Source organism: Vulpes lagopus, chromosome 3, assembly GCF_018345385.1.
Source record: "Vulpes lagopus strain Blue_001 chromosome 3, ASM1834538v1, whole genome shotgun sequence".
Taxonomy (NCBI): domain Eukaryota; kingdom Metazoa; phylum Chordata; class Mammalia; order Carnivora; family Canidae; genus Vulpes; species Vulpes lagopus.
In genome coordinates, this window is record NC_054826.1 from 89,672,956 (window position 1) to 89,690,895 (window position 17,940).

Sequence of the window (17,940 nt, forward strand, 5' to 3'; positions counted from 1 at the left end):
TCCGCCCGCGGCGACACCCTCCTCCCGCGCGCCCAGGGCCCCGGAAGTGACGTCCGCGCGTGCGCGCGTGCGTGAGGGCGCTCGCGGCGCCGGGGGCGGAGCGGGAGGGGGGAGGGCGGGCGGGAGGGCGGGCTGTGGACTCCGGAGCCGGGACCCACTCGAGCTGCCCGCGGAGAGCCGCGGCCCGACGCCCGTGGAGCCGCGGAGCAGGTACGGAGCGGGCGCGCGCGGGCCGACGCTGGCGCGGCTCTGGGCCCGGGCGGCGGGGCGGCGGCGCCGTCCGGGCGGGGCTGCTGGGTCATTGGCCGGTGCCGTCTACCCGCCCGGGGCCGTTTCGCTCTGGCGCTCCCAGCCGCCGTCGGACCCGACTCCGGGCCCCTTGGCGCGGCCCTGGCCAGCCCCAGACGGTCGTCGGCCGCCTCGGTGCTGTCGTGCCCAGCCTCCGGCTGCCGGCGCTCGCCGCCAAGTTGTGCCCGGCCCGGCCCGGCCCCGACGGACAGACGCTTGCCATTTCCTGGCCCTCCCTGCCGCCCGGGCACCCTCGCGGAATGGCCTCCCGGTGGCGGCGCCCTCTTCACCCGCGGGCTGCCGGAGTCGGGGGCGGGCGTGGACACCTGTGGGCCGCCGGGTCGACGGCCCGAGCCAGGTGGCAGCCCGGCCTGGGCAGGGGCCTGGGGCCTCGGGAGCGGGCCCGGGCGGGACGGCTGTGGGAACGCTTGTCCTGACTTTGGCCCCGTGCTTGAAGGGGAGGTCGTGGGCCCGGGTCCGGAGGCAGAGAACTGCCCTGGGACGGAGCAGGGTGGTACCTGTCGTGGAAGTGCAGCCAGACGCGCTCCCAGGCCTCCGGCGCTGCCGCGGGGCCCTGACCCGGCCCGGGGCTGGCGGATGTGGGGGGGCGGGGCGCTCCGTCGGGGGCTCCGCGGAGCTCGTTGCCTTGGGATGACTCGAGTGTGAGCGTCGCCAGGGGAGTGCTGTTGGAGAGGAGAAAACTCTTGGGCGCGTTTTTGTTTTTGGACTTAAGTAATGGTTGTACTTTTTTTTCTCTCTGTAAACCCGAAACTGCTTTTTAAAAAGTCTATTATTGGGGGGGGCCCCCTGGGTGGCGCAGCGGTTTGGCGCCTGCCTTCGGCCCAGGGCGCGATCCTGGAGGCCCAGGATCGAGTCCCGCGTCGGGCTCCCTGCATGGAGCCTGCTTCTCCCTCTGCCTGTGTCTCTCTCTCTGTCTCTCATGAATAAATAAATAAAATCTTAAAAAAATAAAAAAATTAAAAGTCTGTTATCAAAATCGTTGTAACAAGAAAGCTTGCCGGTCCGGGTAAAATTTGATTATATTGTTAATCCGTTTAATGATAAATAACGTTGACTTTTAAGAGTTACTGGTTCTTATGCAGAAGACATGTTCAGGATTTGAAATTGCACTGACCTTCCAGGCAATCATGTTTCCTCTCTCTTGAACTTAGAGAGGGACAGTAAAGAGATTTTCAACACAAAGTGGTAAATAGAGGTAAGTTAGAGCAAGGAGGAGAGACAATGCAGGGTATGGAGGGTGAAGAAAGATAATCAGGGAACACTTTATGGAAGTGTCTTGAAGAATGAGAAACTTTGAAACCAAAAAGGCTGGGTGGGGGGACGGTGCAAGTAGGGGAATAGCAGGAGGATAGGCCAGTAAATAGTATTGGGAGATGGTTTTTGGTTTTAGTTCTTTTTTTTTTTTTTTTCTTTTTTAAGGTTTTATTTATTTATTCATGAGAGACACAGAAAGAGAGAGAGGCAGAGACACAGGCAGAGGGAGAAGCACGCTCCATGCAGGAAGCCGGATGTGGGACTCCATCCCAGGACTCCAGAATCACGCCCTGAGCCTAAGGCAGATGCTTAACTGCTGAGCCACCCAGGTGTCCTAAGAGAGGTGTTTTTTGAAAAGTAAAAAAGTGCAGGGCAGAAATGCAGGAGCTTGGGCTTTTATCTGATGATGACAAAAACCAGAGAACAGTTTTAAGCAGGTTCCCTACACAATTAAAATGGAATTTTGTGTAGATCTTACACATAGGCTGCTATTTGGCTGATGAAGACTGTGTGTGCCCAGCACAGTGCTTGGTTATATGGTCATTAAGTGTTTGAATGGAGTTGTATGCTCGTTTACTAGTTGTTTCATTGTATAAAAAGTGTCTGACCCTGCTAATGTGTAAGCTTCTATAAACAGGAATTCTGCTTTTATCTGTATTCTCAATCCAAGTTGGGCATTCACAAGTGTTCATGAGTACTTGTTAACTTGATGAGAATTCATTGATTTTTGAAGTTGGTTTTCAGTGGAAAAAAAAATTCCATCAGTACTTTTTTCAGTATTTACATATAGGAGAACTGAGAGCATGTTTCATTTACTTGTGTCAGTCCTTGGCTAGAGATAAAGAATTTCAGTCTTGACTATAAGTTTAATTTTTGGCACATGTGTTTTTACTGGTTGCAAAGTAAATATCTGTAGCAGAGATGATCCATTCCTAAAATGTGGGAGATACTTGTGTAACACACCTGTCAATTCTGTGACTCAGAACAGAAATACTGGGACACCTGGGCAGATGCCCAGTGGTTGAGCATCTGCCTTTGGATCAGGTGGTAATCCCAGGGTCTTGAGATCAAGTCCTGCATATCAGGCTCTCTGCGGGGAACCTGCTTCTCCCTCTGTCAGTGTCTCTGCCTCTCTCTGTGTCTCATGAATAAATAAAATATTTTAAAAAATAACAAAAATGCTGTTAAGTGGCTTCTTAACCCATAAATAAAGTTATCACACCAGAAACAAAAGTTTCACAATAGAAGTCAAACATTTTGAAAGTCTTATTTTTTTAAAATATTTTATTTATTTATTCACAAGACACACGCGCGCGCGCACACACACACACACACACACACACAGGCAGAGACACAGAAACAGAAGCAGGCTCCAGGCAAGGGAGCCCGACATGGGACTCGATCCTGGGTCTCCAGGATCACGCCCCGGGCGGAAGGCGGTGCTAAACTGCTGAGCCACCTGGGCTGCCCTGAAAGTCTTTTTAAAAGCTCATTTCCTTCATAAGGCTTTGTAGAAAGATTATGTATGTTTCATATGACTAGAGTATTGTTGAATAAACACTTAGAGGAGAAACAACAGTGGACTTATCTTTTTCCCCCACTTGACATTATATAACTTATATTTTGTTTGATATTTGGATAAAGCTCCTAAAATGCTTTGAGAAAAAGCTGTACTTTCATGGTGCTGCTTTTCAAGTTAGATTGTGAGATTCCTGTGTTTGATGAAGTCCCTGCTGGTGGGGTAGAAAGTGTAATTTTTATTGTATAGTAGAACATTTTAATGTTTCTGTTAATGATCAGAGTATGAGTTCATGAATGGATTAGATTATACACACTAAGATTTGTAAGCTTTTTATTTTCCTCAAATGACATCAAGGAGATTGCTGAAATCCCTGAAGCAGGAATGTAGCAAAATCTGTGAGGCAAGAATGAGGCAAGAGCCTTTGAGACTCTTAAATTCTGTGTTGTCTCACTTTTTTTTTTTTTTAAAAAGATATTTTATTTATTTATTCATGAGAGACACAGAGTGAGAAAGGCAGAGACACAGGCAGAGGGAGAAGCAGGCTCCATGCAGGGAGCCTGATGTGGGACTCAATCCTGGATCTCCAGGATCAGGTCCTGGGCTGAAGGCGGCGCTAAACTGCTGGGCCACCTGGGCTGCCCATGTGTTGTCTCACCTTAAGTGTGGTTGGCAGCATCCTCTGTGGTGGGCACAGGCCAGCTCATAAGGAGTTGTACAGAAATTTTATGAATCATTTTTGAAGCTAGTCTCTTCAGTTTCCATTCAGAATAAATAATTGTAATTACATTTATGGTGATTTGGTCTATGTTTTAAAAATAAAAATGACTTCTTGGGGGATTTTGCATGGGATATATTTATAATTTTCTGTATGCTCTAAAGTTAAAAATACATAATGAAAGTTTTATTTTTGTATTTCCTGTTGTTAGAGTTTCCTATAATATTTGCAGAATATTGTGCAAAATATTTCTTTTTTCTTTTGGAGCACAAAAAAATTAATGTCTTTAGAAATTGAACTCATAAAATGCTTATTAATGGAAGAAAATATCTGACTGTGTTTTTTAAGTGGAGCATGTTATTTCCTTATGTCACATCTTGTTCCAGAAAGGATTCATAATGACTTACAAAGATACATGTTATTGAGAACGTACAGAAATACAAGAGTGATGAATTTAACACTGAGGGAGAAAAATTAAGAAGAAAACAGATCTATTGGGATCCCTGGGTGGCTCAGTGGTTTAGCGCCTGCCTTTCAGCCCGGGGTGTAATCCTGGAGTCCTGGGATCAGAGTCCCACATCAAGCTCCCTGCATGGAGTCTACTTCTTCTCTGTGTCTCTGTCCCTCTCTCTCTCATGAATAAATAAATAAAATCTTAAAAAAGAAAAAAAAAGAAAACAGATCTGTAAGATCCTCATTAAAATGGAATGAGATCTGTACACAAAGTACTTAGACTGAAGTCTTAAGTATTTATTAGAGGGCCACAAATTTGACTGCTTTTTAATAGCCAGTTCAGAGAGAAATAAAATCGGCTGCATAGTTCAGTGACCTTAAGATAAAAGACCAGTTTCTCGATTGGATTTTGAGACTCCTTATATTGAGTCTTGTATTCAACACATCCTTAAGTAAAGGGCTGTGTTGTGTTTTACTTTGTTTATTAGTTAAAATCCTCATTGCCTCATTGTTTAGGTTGATGACAGGACATCAGTGTAATTCAGTATAAGTAGTTCTGGTGCTGGTGAAATAATGTGATCTAAGTACTTAGATTTCTACACTAATTTAATTTAAGGATCTGTTTTAGATTATCCAGATAAGTAGATGGGGATTGTACATTCTTAGGGTTACCTTCCATAAATATTTTGTTTTCAGTGGAGCTTTCTATTATAGATTTATCAGCATTGGGGTTTGAGTTTGTGCTTCCTGACAAGTTCCTCGAGTACATCTATTTTTTATGTTGTTATTTTATGTTGTATAATCACAGAGCATTATTTTTGGCAGGTATGCTTTATTTTCGTGGGAGTATGAAAATGGAGGAGTCTGACAAGGACAAATACTTAAATGAAAGTCACCTCACCTCCACATAGAGATGGGTTTTAGGGAATACCAAACAATAGACCTAAGATCATTTCCAGAATTAGGTGGGGGCTGTTAGCTCCAGGACAGAGAACGTTGGCTGGAAAATTTCAGGCATATAATTTATTTTTAAGATGAGAACGGATCCACTCATCTTAGATGAAGTGTCTAGAAAATTCGTGTATTTGTATTTTGCTCAAGCTAAAAAGCTGCCTAAATAATAATAGTTCAGAGTTATCAAGTGCTAGCATGGACCAGCGTTATATCAACGTTGTCCTCTTCCCTCATTCTTCTAAAAATGTAAAGAAATGTGGTTCAGAGTAGTAACTTAAGTCATACAAGAGGGGATGGAGATTTGAACTCTGGTAGTCTGACCGAATCAGTGGTCTGCACCTAACTATGACTTTACAGTACCTGCAGTGGACTAGACTGTGAGCTCACAAGGTGAGACCATACACAGTTAATAGAGAGAAGCACATTGGCAAGTATCAGAATCCCCCATAGTGAAAGGGCCTTGAACAGTTTGGGATCTTCCTATCCAGAGAATGGTCAGGGAGCTACAACTTTAAGGCATTTGGCCACAGTCTGTAAAGCTGGAGGAAAAAAAGTCTTCTAAGCATCCATCAGGATTGGCAAAGTGGAGATACTATTTTCTGTGTTATATCTAAAATGCATATGTATGTATATTTAAGGAATTTATTTACTTGTCAGAGTGAGAACACAAGCAGGGGAAGTGGCTGAGGGAGAGGGAGAAACAGGCTCCCCACTGACCAAGGAGCCCAACATGGGGCTCGATCCCAGATCATGGGATTGAGACCTATGCTGAAGGAAGAGGCTTCACCGGCTGAGCCACCTGGGGAAAAAAAAAAAAAAAAAAAAAAGCATATATTTTTTTCTTTCTGTTTGCTCTAAATTTGTGTTGGAAATTTAGAGGAACGCCACAATAATATAGATAGTACACCATTCTAGAAAAAGAGATTGATATTCATATTTTAGAGAAAACTTCAGCCAGTGATCTCACTGCTATGATTTGGGATGAATTTAGGTTATACTTTTGTTGTAATGCCATTGCTAGGTGTATGTGTTCTTAAATTTCATTCTGTTTTATTAGGAATTGTATTGCATTAAAGTTGTACAGATAAGTAAACCATTATTTATTGTGCATTTTCATGTGCAGCTATTTCAGGTCATTCCAATTTTTTTTTTCAAGTATTACAATGTTGTTCCTACAATATATTGTAAGTTGTGATCTAGCCTGTGAAACTGCAGAATAGAGAACATCCTTATCCATCTTTAGTCACTAAACAGTGGGTGGAACTGTTGTTGCCTAAATGTAGTTATGTAACTTAGTGGTTTCTTGGTTGCATTTCTATAGAGCTGTTGACACTGTTTTTTAAACGTGTTCCTGAAAAATGACTTGGGCTAGTGACCACAGTTTTGAATAGGATATTACAAGAAGAATGCAAATAAAAAATATGAAAAAAACAAAACTGTAGGCTGATGAAATAAAATGTGTAAAATCTATTGTAATTAGTATCTGAGGAAGTAACATGCTTGGCTTCTACTTACCAAGTTGGATTATACCTTTATTTGTATAAATTAATTAGCCACTGCAAATTGTAGTTGTAGTGTGGTAAGTATGTAGATTTTATTCGTCTAGGGTTTCAAATGTTGTAGTCATGTAGACACCTCTTTTTTATTTTTATTTTTTTTTTATTTATTTATCCATGAGAGATCTGCGGAGAGAGAGGCAGAGACACAGGCAGAGGGAGAAGCAGGCTCCCTGCAGGGAGCCCAATGTGGGACTTGATCCCAGGACTCCGGGATCACAACCTGAGCCACCCAGTTGTCCCAGGTGTATACATCTTAAGTATTTATTTATGAGGAATTATATTATGGCAAAATGTTTTCATACTCTTATGCTAACTGCTCAGTATTTATTCTTTGAATATCCATTGTATGTAAACACTACTTTCTCCTGAGAGCCTACTTCTTGTTCTTGGACATATCTGGAGACAAAATGCAGATACTTTTTTGTCATTGTTGTTACCCACAAGAGTTTATAGGCTATTTTTTTAAAGATTTTATTTATTTATTCATGAGAGACACAGAAAGAGGCAGAGAGAGAAGCAGGCTCCACGCAGGAAACCGATGTGGGGCTCGATCCCTGGACCCCAGGATCATGCCCTGGGCTGAAGGCAAAAACTTAACCTGGGAGTCCCTAGGCTATTTCTTTTTTTTTTTTTTTTTTTTTTTAATTTTTTTATTTATTTATGATAGTCACACACAGAGAGAGAGAGAGGCAGAGACACAGGCAGAGGGAGAAGCAGGCTCCATGCACCGGGAGCCCGACGTGGGACTCGATCCTGAGTCTCCAGGATCGCGCCCTGGGCCAAAGGCAGGCGCCAAACCGCTGCGCCACCCAGGGATCCCCCCTAGGCTATTTCTTTAAAGAAGAACTTTTCAATCCTTATAGGGATCATCAAAAAAAAAAAGAAAGAAAGAAAAGAAAGAAAGAAAGAAAGAAAGAAAGAAAGAAAGAAAGAAAGAAAACTTTTGCCTTTTTAATACTTTGATCTAGTAACTGAATAAGTAAATTAGAAAATAAAAATCTCAACTTATTTTATTTAAAATAATACTTGAGAGAAAAGCTGAGATTCTTTTGAAGTTTAAAGTTCTTAGATTCTAACAGAAAAACTGATTGGGAGTTTGGATTTTAGGCCCAACCAGTTCCAGCCCCAAATACAACCACTAATGATTATGGTGGTGTGTCTGCCAGTTGGGTAAGTGTAATGCAAAGATGTCAATTTCATTCTTCAGTCAAAGCTGGAGCTATATTTAGAGAAGAATCTAAGTACTTTTTTAAGCCCAGAGCGTGATCCTGGGGACCCAGGGTCGAGTCACAAGTCCCGCATGGGGGGCTCCCTGCGTGGGGCCTGCTTCACTCTCTGCCTGTGTCTCTGCCTCTCTCTCTCTCTCTTTCTCTGTGTGTATCTCTATGAATAGTAAATAAAATCTTTAAAAAATAAAAAAATAAAGTTTTTTTTTCTTTTTTCTGAGGGTTTAATTTCAGGAAGTCTAGTTTTTATAGTTAATGAATTTTAGTGACTTTATCAAACTACCCAGTCTAATAAACACTAATATTACCCCAGAATATCTTCTCATCTTAATTTTGTTTCTTTTTTTTTTTTAATTTTGTTTCTGTTGTCTAAAACTCTTACCTTTTTTGTAATTAAAAAAATTATTTACTACTTTAAGCATTTCAGAATTCACATAAGATATTTGTGTGAGTTTATTGTATTGCAAAGATGTCTGGTATTTATGCTCTATGTTATTGTATAGTTCTACCCTTTGAGCTGCTATAGATTTTCGGAATAGAATTGGTTACCATCAGTGCTTTGCATTGGTCTTCAAGGCCATTTGTAAAAGTATTCTTAGCAGCAGCGCCCCCCCCCCCCCCCCCCCCCAGCAGTTGAGTGTCTGCCTTTGGCTCAGGGCGTGATCCCAGGTCCCCATAGGGAGCCTGCTTCTCCCTCTACCTGTGTCTCTGCCTGTCTGTGTGTCTCATGAATGGATAAATAAAATCTTAAAAAAAAAAAAAAAAAAGTATTCTTAGCTCCCAGTGATTACTGATTTCTGCCTACTTGGCTCACATTAGATTTTTCTTGGTGGATTAGCACTGTTATCCTTTAATCATTAGTAATGCTTTTTGACTTAAAGTCTACTTTGTATCACTGTAGCATTACCAGCTTTCTTTTGGTAAATGTTGCATGCTTTATCTTTTTCCATCCTTATATTTTCAGTTGTTGTTTTTTTTTGCCTTAGAAAGATGTTGAATTTAGTTTTTTTTCCCTTTATTTTAGTTTTTAAATTAGAATATTTAGTTCATTTTCATGTAATGCGATTGTCACTATATTTGGTGTTAGATCTACCATCTTTTGATAAGTTTTCTTTTTGACTCAACAGTTTTGTTCCTTTTTCCTTTTTTCTTGCCTTCCCTTGGATTATTTTTCAGGTTTTTTTTTTTTCTTTTTTTTTAAGATTTTATTTATTCATGAGAGGCAGAGACACAGGCAGAGGGAGAAGCAGGCTCCATGCAGGGAGCCCGATGTGGGACCCCATCCCGGGACTCCAGGATCACACCCCGGGCCAAAGGCAGGCGCCAAACTGCTGAGCCACCCAGGGATCCCCTATTATTCAGTTATTATTTAATATTTCCCCTGTAGTAATGCTTACATATCTTTTACTATACTTTTTGTGATTATTACTAGCAAGGATAACATACACCCTTGACTTACTGTAGTCTAATACAAATTATAACTTTTATCACTTCTCCAGTAATGCTGGAACTTTACTTACTAATTCAGTTTGTCTTTTTCCTGCTTTGTGTATTACTGTTTTACTCATTTATTTCTACCTTTATTTTAAGACTCATAAGAAATTGTTTTTTTGTAATCAATATTCATGTGTATTTACATATATATTTACTGCTTCTATTACTTTTTGACCCTTCTGTATTTCTGTGTTTCTCTTTGAGATAGACTGAATTTTCTTTCCATTTCCTGTGATATTTCTTCTAGTGCAAGTGGGCCCATAGTGAATTTTTTATTTTTATTATTTTTATTTCTTTTTAGAGAGAGAGATAATGTGTGTGAGTAGCGGGGTGTGGAGAGGGGCAGAGGAAAAAAGAATCCCTAGCAGGCTTAATGTGGAGCCTGATGCTGGGCTTGATCTCACAATACTGAGATCATGACCTGAGCTGACATCTAGAGTCAGGTACTTAACCGACTGAGCCAGCTAGGTGCTTCATTCTACCTTTATTTTTAAAGGGGGTAGTCACTAAGCACCACATTCTAGGTGGGCTTTTTTTTTTTTTTTTTTAAAGCACTTTCAAGAGGTCATTCTGTTGTCTTGAGTCTTTCATGATTTCTTTAGAAAATTTAGCTGTTAGTTTTATTGTTGTAACTGTGAAAGTAATGTGCTTTTCCACTGGCTACTTTGGAAAATTTCTCTTTGTTTTTGATTGTCACTAGTTTAAGTATGCTTTATCTGTGTGTTTTCTGCTTTGGGGTTCACAGAATTTCTTGGATTTGTGGGTTGTCTCTTCAGTTTTGAAAATTTCATTAATAGTGATTTTTATTAATTCTTCCCTCTTCCTTTGAGGGATTCCAGTTACATATTCCATAGACTTTTCCACAATGTCCCGGATTCTCTTTATACTTTTCTTTCCCTGTATTTCCTATTAGTTTTTCCTTCTGCTTCAGTGTGGATGTATTTTATTGACTTGGGTTCCAGTTTCTAATCCTCTCTTCTGCTAAGTCTGGTCTGCTGTTAAATCTACCCTTTGAATTCGTAATTTTAGTTACCATACTTTTCAGATCTAGCATTTCAGTTCGATTCTTATAGATGACAATTCTCAGTTAAAATTCTTTATTTGGGGGATGCGTGGGTGGCTCAGTGGTTAAGCATCTACCTTTGGGTGGGGTCATGATCCTGGGATCCTGGGATTGAGTTCTGCATCAAGCTCCCTGCAGGGAGCCTGCTTCTCCCTCTGCCTTTGTCTTTCCCTCTCTTTGTGTCTCTCATAAGTAAATAAAAATCTTTTTAAAAAAAAATTCTTCATTTTAAAAATGTCCTTTCCCCCTTTTTCATCTATTTTAATTAATTTTTATTTTTAAAAAAAGCTTATTCATGAGAGAGAGAGAGAGAGAGAGAGAGAGGCAGAGACATAGGCAGAGGGAGAAGCAGGCTCCATGCAGGGAGCCTCATGTGGGACTTGATCCTGGGTCTCCAGGATCCCGCCCTGGGCTGAAGGTGGTGCTAAACCGCAGAGCCACCCAGGCTGCCCTAACTCATTTTTTTAAATAGGGAATTTAAATGGCTATCATTATTTTAAAGTGTTTCTGTTAATTACATTGTGTGGATCATCTGAGCATCTGTTTCTATTGTCTGTTTTTTCTTTTTGGTTTTCAGTTATTTAAATTTTGGGTGTTGTGACTAAAATGAAGTTCCAGATGTTACTCCTTTTCAGAGAGGAAATCTTTCCTCCATTTTGAGTAGGACCTCATCACCTAATCGTGTTAGGGACTGAGCTAATGGTTGAAGTTTGTTGTTGGGTTGATAAGGCTGAGTTTCCCTCTGGTTTATCTTTACTACTATCAAATAGTCATTAAGGGCCTACAACTGATAGTGTAGTGAATTTATTACAGGGGACTCTTCCCCTGGTGGCTTCTATACTGTAATCTTTGTTTCTTGAGAATAGTGAGATTACTAAAAATTCTACTTTAAAAAATATATATTTTATTTATTCATGAGAGACACAGAGAAAGAGGCAGAGACATTGGCAGAGGGAGAAGCAGGCTTCCTGCGGGGAACCCCATGTGGGACTCCGTCTCAGGACTGCGGGATCATGCCCTGAGCTGAAGGCAGATGCTCAACCACTGAGCCACCAAGGCATCCCTGAAAATTCCACTTTTTATAAAAGGATTTTATTTATTAGAGTGTGTGCACACAAGCATTGGGGGAGGGGCAGAGGAAGAGAGAGAAGCAGACTCCCCACCGAGCAGGAAGCCTGACTGATGCTAGATCCCAGGACCCTGGGATCATGACCTGAGACAAAGGCAGACGTTTAACTGACTGAGAGCCCTCTAGGCACCCCTTGTTTTGTTTTGTTTTGTTTTGTTTTGTTTTGTTTTGTTTTGTTTTTTTAAAGATTTTATTTTTTTATTTTTTAAAGATTTTTATTTATTTATTCATAGAGACAGAGAGAGAGAGAGGCAGAGACCGGCAGAGGGAGAAGCAGGCTCCATGCAGAGAGCCTGACGTGGGACTCGATCCCGGGCCTCCAGGATCACACCCCAGGCTACAGGCGGCGCTAAACCGCTGCGCCACAGGGGCTGCCCTAAGATTTTATTTTTAAGTAATCTCTACACCCAGCATGGGAGTCAAACTTAAAATCCTGAAATCAGGAGTTGTATGCTTCACTGACTGAGCCAGCCAGGCCCCCTGAAAATTCCACTCTTGATTTTTAGAGGTTTTCAGTTTTGTTTTGAAGCCCTCCTTGTGCAGCTGCAGAATTTGGTAAATGTCCTCAGGGGAAAACCTGCCTTATGTTAAACCCTGCTCTTTGACTCTCACTGGGATTTTGGCTCTTTGAGTCTTGCTTTTCATCTCTTCCAAAAGCTCTTGTGGTTCCTCTGCCTCAAGTAAGTTTGGATTCTCAGCCTTTTGTCCCAGAATCAGCAAATGCACTTAGGGAAAAAGTGGTTGCAGAATGTCACTTTGTTTCTCTACATGTAGTTCCTCTTTTTCCAGAATTCTGAGGCATCTAGATTGCTTCAGATTTTCTGATGCCTTTAAATATCAATTTTAAAAATGTATCTAGCTTTTCTCCTCAGCAGAGTGTTAGTCTGCCACAAGCTACTCTGTTGTACTTAGAAAGTCTCCCATCAGTCACGAAGTCATGAGAAGAAATTAGTCTTTTAATAATTGTTGTGATGACTTTTTTTAAAAAAATATTTTATTTATTTATTCATGAGATACACAGAGAGACACAGGCAGAGGGAGAAGCAGGCTCCATGCCGGAAGCCTGACGTGGGACTTTATCACAGGATTCCGAGATCATGCCCTGAGCCAAAGGCAGACCTCAACCCTACCCACATGTCCTGTTGTGATGACTTTATAGCAGTAGTTCTCAAAGAGTAGTTCTTAGCCGTATCATCTGGGAACTCGTTAGGAATGTAGATGCTCAGGCCCTGCCCCTGGCCTCCAGAATCAGAAACTCTGGGATGAGACCCAATACTTTGTGCTTTAACAAGTCCTCCATGTGATACTGATGCATGCTAAAATTTGAGAACAACTGCTTTATAAAGTAGTCGTTTTGCTATTTAAATTTTTTACTTCTGGGACTGCTGGGTGGTTCAGCAGTTGAGAGTCCCACATTGGGCTCCCAGAAGGGAGCCTGCTTCTCCCTCTGCCTCTTTCTCTGTGTGTCTCTCATGAATAAATAAATAAAATATTTTAAATAAATAAATAAATTTTTACTTCTACCTTCTTTTTTTTTTTTTTTTTTAATTTTATTTATTTATAATAGTCATACAGAGAGAAAGAGAGAGGCAGAGACACAGGCAGAGGGAGAAGCAGGCTCCATGCGCCGGGAGCCTGATGTGGGATTCGATCCCGGGTCTCCAGGATCGCGCCCTGGGCCAAAGGCAGGCGCCAAACCGCTGCGCCACCCAGGGATCCCCCTACTTCTACCTTCATTGAGCCCTGGAGAGTATATGTGGGATAAAAATGAAAAAATGGTTTGTGTAGGTGCTTTGTTGGTCTTCTGAATAAGTAATTTAATAAATTTAGGAAGTGTGTACTGATTATTCCTAAAACTGTGCTATGTGTCTGTGTACGGAGTGGACATGTAAGCAAGCTTTTGTAATAGAATGTATTACAGTACCTGTATTTATAAAATGCTGTAAGAACCAGAGAGATAAAATTATTCTATCAGTGGAAGAAGGGGAGTCAGATATTATTTGAACAGAATGGAATTTGAAGGTGAATTAACATGGGGTTTTTCTAGGCTTGTTCATAAATAAGGTGACCATGTAATTTATTATCTCATTTTTGAGAACCAAAAGGGTGCCTTTATACTAGGACAACAGGAATAAACCAGTTCTCATGAATTGGGATATGTGACTACCCAGTTTATAGAGATCAAGTGATGCTGTGAACCCACAGTTCTATGTTAACTTGTGGAAAGCATTTCTTTCCATTATTTGTTTATAATTATGGTTTATAATTTACTGGATGATTTTTATAGTTTCCTAGGACTACTGTAAACAAATTAGCATAAACTGGATGGCTTGAAGCAATAAAAATTTATTCTTTCATCGTTCTGGAGGCTAGAAATCTGAAATCAAAGTGTCAACAGGACATGTTCTCTCTGAAGACTTGTAGAGAAGATGATTGCTGGCTGTCCTTGTAGTTCCTTGGCTTGGAGCCCCATCACTAATTTCCACCTCTCTCTCAGGGCCTTTTTTTTTTTTTTTTTTTAAGATTTATTTATTCATGAGAGATGCAGAGAGAGAGGCAGAGACATAGGCAGAGGGAGAAGCAGGATCCTGGTAGGGAGCCCGATGCGAGATTCGATCCTGGATCCCAGGTTCACATCCTGAGCTGAAGGCAGATGCTCAACTGCTGAACCACCCAGGTGTCCTTCTCAGAGCCTTTTTATAAGGACACCAGTTATTGGATTTAGGACCCACTATAATCCAGTATGACCTAATTCTATAATTACATCTCCTTAGAGCTTATTTCCAATTCAGGTTTCATTCACAGTATTGAGTTCAACCTATCTTCTTTTTTTTTTTTTTTTTTTAAGATTTTATTTATTTATTCATGAGAATACACAGAGAGGAGAGAGAGAAGCAGAGACACAGGCAGAGGGAGAAGCAGGCTCCATGCAGGGAGCCCGATGTAGGACTCAATCCCAGGTCTCCAGGATCACACCCTGGGCTGCAGGCAGCGCTAAACCGCTGAGCCACCGGGGCTGCCCTCAACCTATCTTTTTTGGGGGCCACAATTCAGCCCACAACAAATGATACGGTTTTATTTATTTATTTAATTTTTTAAAGATTCTGTTTATTTGAGAGATAGAGATCTCAGATAGAGCATGAGTTGGGGAGATAGAGGGAGAGGGACAAGCAGACTCCCCACTGAGCAGGGAACCTGTCTCAGGCTCATTTCCCCGGGACCCGGGAATCATGACCTGAGCCAAAGGCAGATGTTTAACCAACTGAGCTATTCAGGTGTTCTGAGATGGTATGGTTTTAGCAACTGTTGAAAGTTTCTGCAGTTTGATTGGATTAAATTTTTATTACATATAAGATGAATTTTCAGAGGCATAAAACATAATACAAATATGTATTTTATTAAGCTAACAAATCTGAATAAATATATTTTCAATCCAGGCAGTTGCTTTTTGTATTTTTCATATTTCATAGATAATAGGTGTGTGTATCACTTTTGCTTTTGTAACTTTGAGAAAAAACAAAGCTGTTAATGGTTGAAACCACATTATGTACTACAGTTTGTTGCTAGTTTAAGTGGAGTAATAGAGGGAATATCTGGTCATTTACTTACTGAATAAACTGACCAGTTGGGTCAGTTATGAATAAATAAATAAATAAATAAATAAATAAATAAATAAATAAATACTGGCTGCTTCTGTGGAAGAGAGGATAGAGCATGGTTAGGAAGTAGACCATAGGGCAGCCCCGGTGGCCCAATGGTTTAGCGCCGCCTGCAGCCCAGGGCATGTTCCTGGAGACCCTGGATCGAGTCCCACGCCAGGCTCTCTGCATGGTGCCTTCTTCTCCCTCTACCTGTGTCTCTGCCTCTCTCTCTCTCTGTCTCTATGAATAAATAAATTAAAAATCTTAAAAAAAAAAAAAAAAGGAAGTAGACCATAACAGCCAGTTTATTTTGCGTGCAAGTTTGAGTTCTTAGCCTGGGGAATGGCATGCTCAGATTGGAGTCATAATTTTATTTATCTGGAGAGGGTGCGACTTAATACAATGGAAGGTTGTTTTGAAGAACTCATTCTGTAAGAATGCTGCTCTGCTGGCTCTGCTCATTCCAGGAGCATAAACTCTGCATTATATTCCATGGATTTGATTACCAAGTGGAATTATTTGGGCAGGCTAGTGTTTGGATACTTTGTTTTGTTATATTTAACATTGGAACTCTGCCACTGATTCTCAGTGTTTGTTTTAAGATTTATTTATTCATTTGAGAGAAAGAAGGCTCGAGTGCAGACAGGGGAGGGACAGGGGGAGATAGAGAATCTCAAGCAAACTCCCCACTGAGCCCAACGCAGGGCTCCCATCTCACAACCCTGAGATCATGATCGTAGCCAAAATCTTTTGACATTCTGTTTCTGTTTCTAGGACAGATTGCTCTACTCATATCCTTATCCTGCATATCAGAGATTTATGGTTTCTTTTTATTATAGCATTTCTAAATATGATAAACTACTTCATTGTCCTATTAAAGTATTTGTCATTCTATTTTCTATGTGGGCCTTTTAAAAACTAGAAGTTTCAATTTATGTATTTAAATGTTTCTTTTTAAATTTTTCCTTCAGTTTTTCAGCTTAAATAGCCCTCCAGTATTTTAAAAGTTTCATAAATACTTAATTTTAGTTCTGTTTTTCCATTTGTCTTTAAAAATCTTCAACTCTTTAAGATACCTATAACTAATTTTGAGAGTTACCAGATTGCTGACCAGTTTATTCCAGCATTGCTTATTGAAGATTCTCTCTTTTTCCTCCTTCCACTACTAATAACTTGTTTTGTGTATTATATTAGCATTCATTTTGGAGTCAACCTATTCTGTGTCAGTTTGCCAGTTGTGTTGCTAAGTTCAATGTATTTTAATAAGTGTTTAAAAAAATTAAAGTCCAGTAATTTAATCTAGAAAAATGTAAAAAGTCTTGCCTATTATTGCTGAGAAAATATGGAAAACTTTTGTCAAGTTCAATAAAATTTTTGGTACTTTTATTGTCATTTATACTAACCTTGAAATTTTTGAAATATTTGCCACTTATGTATTTAATTTTCTCAGTGAAAATTTGTATGTCTTATTATTACCAACTAATTTCAGTTTCTTTATAACTCTATTTATTGTCAATCATATAATTTTCCTATTACAGTATTTCCTAGGTGGTTTTATATTTTGATACTATTGTAATTGAGATCCTTTTTTTATATTTCCTATCTTGTTATTGTCAGGCTATTTTAAGAGTTCCATAGATTTCATGTATACATACTTAGCTTGTTTCACATAAACATAAATTCCTTTATGTAATTTTTAAATGAATTATTTCTTATTGTTCATAGTGTTTTAATTTCTTCTTTCAGGTCTTCTAGATATATAGTTAAATCTTCTATACTATACAGCAAGCCCCATGAGAACTGAAACTTTACCTTTGCTTTCGTAAAGTGCCTGTCATATACTGTACATCAGCGTATAAATATTTGCTAAATAAATGAGTGATAAGTAGAGAAAGCACTATAAGAATACTTGACTGGGTGATGTTTTATTTTCTTTCTACTTTATTTTCTACTTGTCTATATATCTTATGTTTTTTAGAGTAAGCATCTTATATTTCTGTAAGTGGAGAAAAGCAAATTTAAGGAAGAAATTTACCTATAAGTTTTATTACTTAACTGAAGCCAAAGGACAGTTTATCATTTTAGCAGAGTTGATTGGATGTTTCCTATAAATTGCAGCCTTGAGGAATGATCTATGAGGATATAGAATAGGAAGCAGGATTCTCATAAGGAAGATAATGGGGAGTTATCCAAATCCACAAAATTTTTGTTTTTACTTATTTTATGAGATAAACCTGGTTTACATGCATAGTCTTAAGGAAGAACTTAACTCTGGGATTTGTACTTATCTGGCCTTTTTTTGTTATTTTGGTTTTTTTTTAAGATGTACTTACTTGGGAGAGAGAGCAAGTAGGGGGAGGAGCAGAGGGAAAGAATCTTTCAAGCAGACTCCCTGCTGTGTGAGGCTTTATTCCCACAACTCTGAAATTATGACCTAAGCCAAAACCAAGAGTCTGACGTTTAAATGACTGAACCACCCAGGTGCCCCTCCTCTGGCCATTTCTTTTTTTTTTTTTTTTTTTTTTTTGTTAATTGTGAAAAAGACACATTTTTATTGGAAAATTATGAAGGCATAATTATTAAATAGGTATTGATCAGATAAAAATATGACCCATATATGC

At 40.0% G+C, this 17,940-nt stretch overlaps 1 protein-coding gene across 3 annotated transcripts in view; it reads left to right on the forward strand.

Annotated features, from left to right (window-relative positions):
* The first annotated feature begins 107 nt into the window (after nt 1–107).
* Nucleotides 108–17,940, forward strand: part of RABGEF1 (RAB guanine nucleotide exchange factor 1) — a 68,276-nt gene continuing 50,443 nt past the window's right edge. For 2 of the 3 annotated variants that reach the window (XM_041747878.1, XM_041747880.1), the window contains exon 1: nt 108–210. The gene's annotated coding sequence lies outside the window, so the exon portion shown is untranslated. The remainder of the gene's footprint in view (nt 211–17,940) is intronic. The other variant, XM_041747879.1, reaches the window with a different exon arrangement.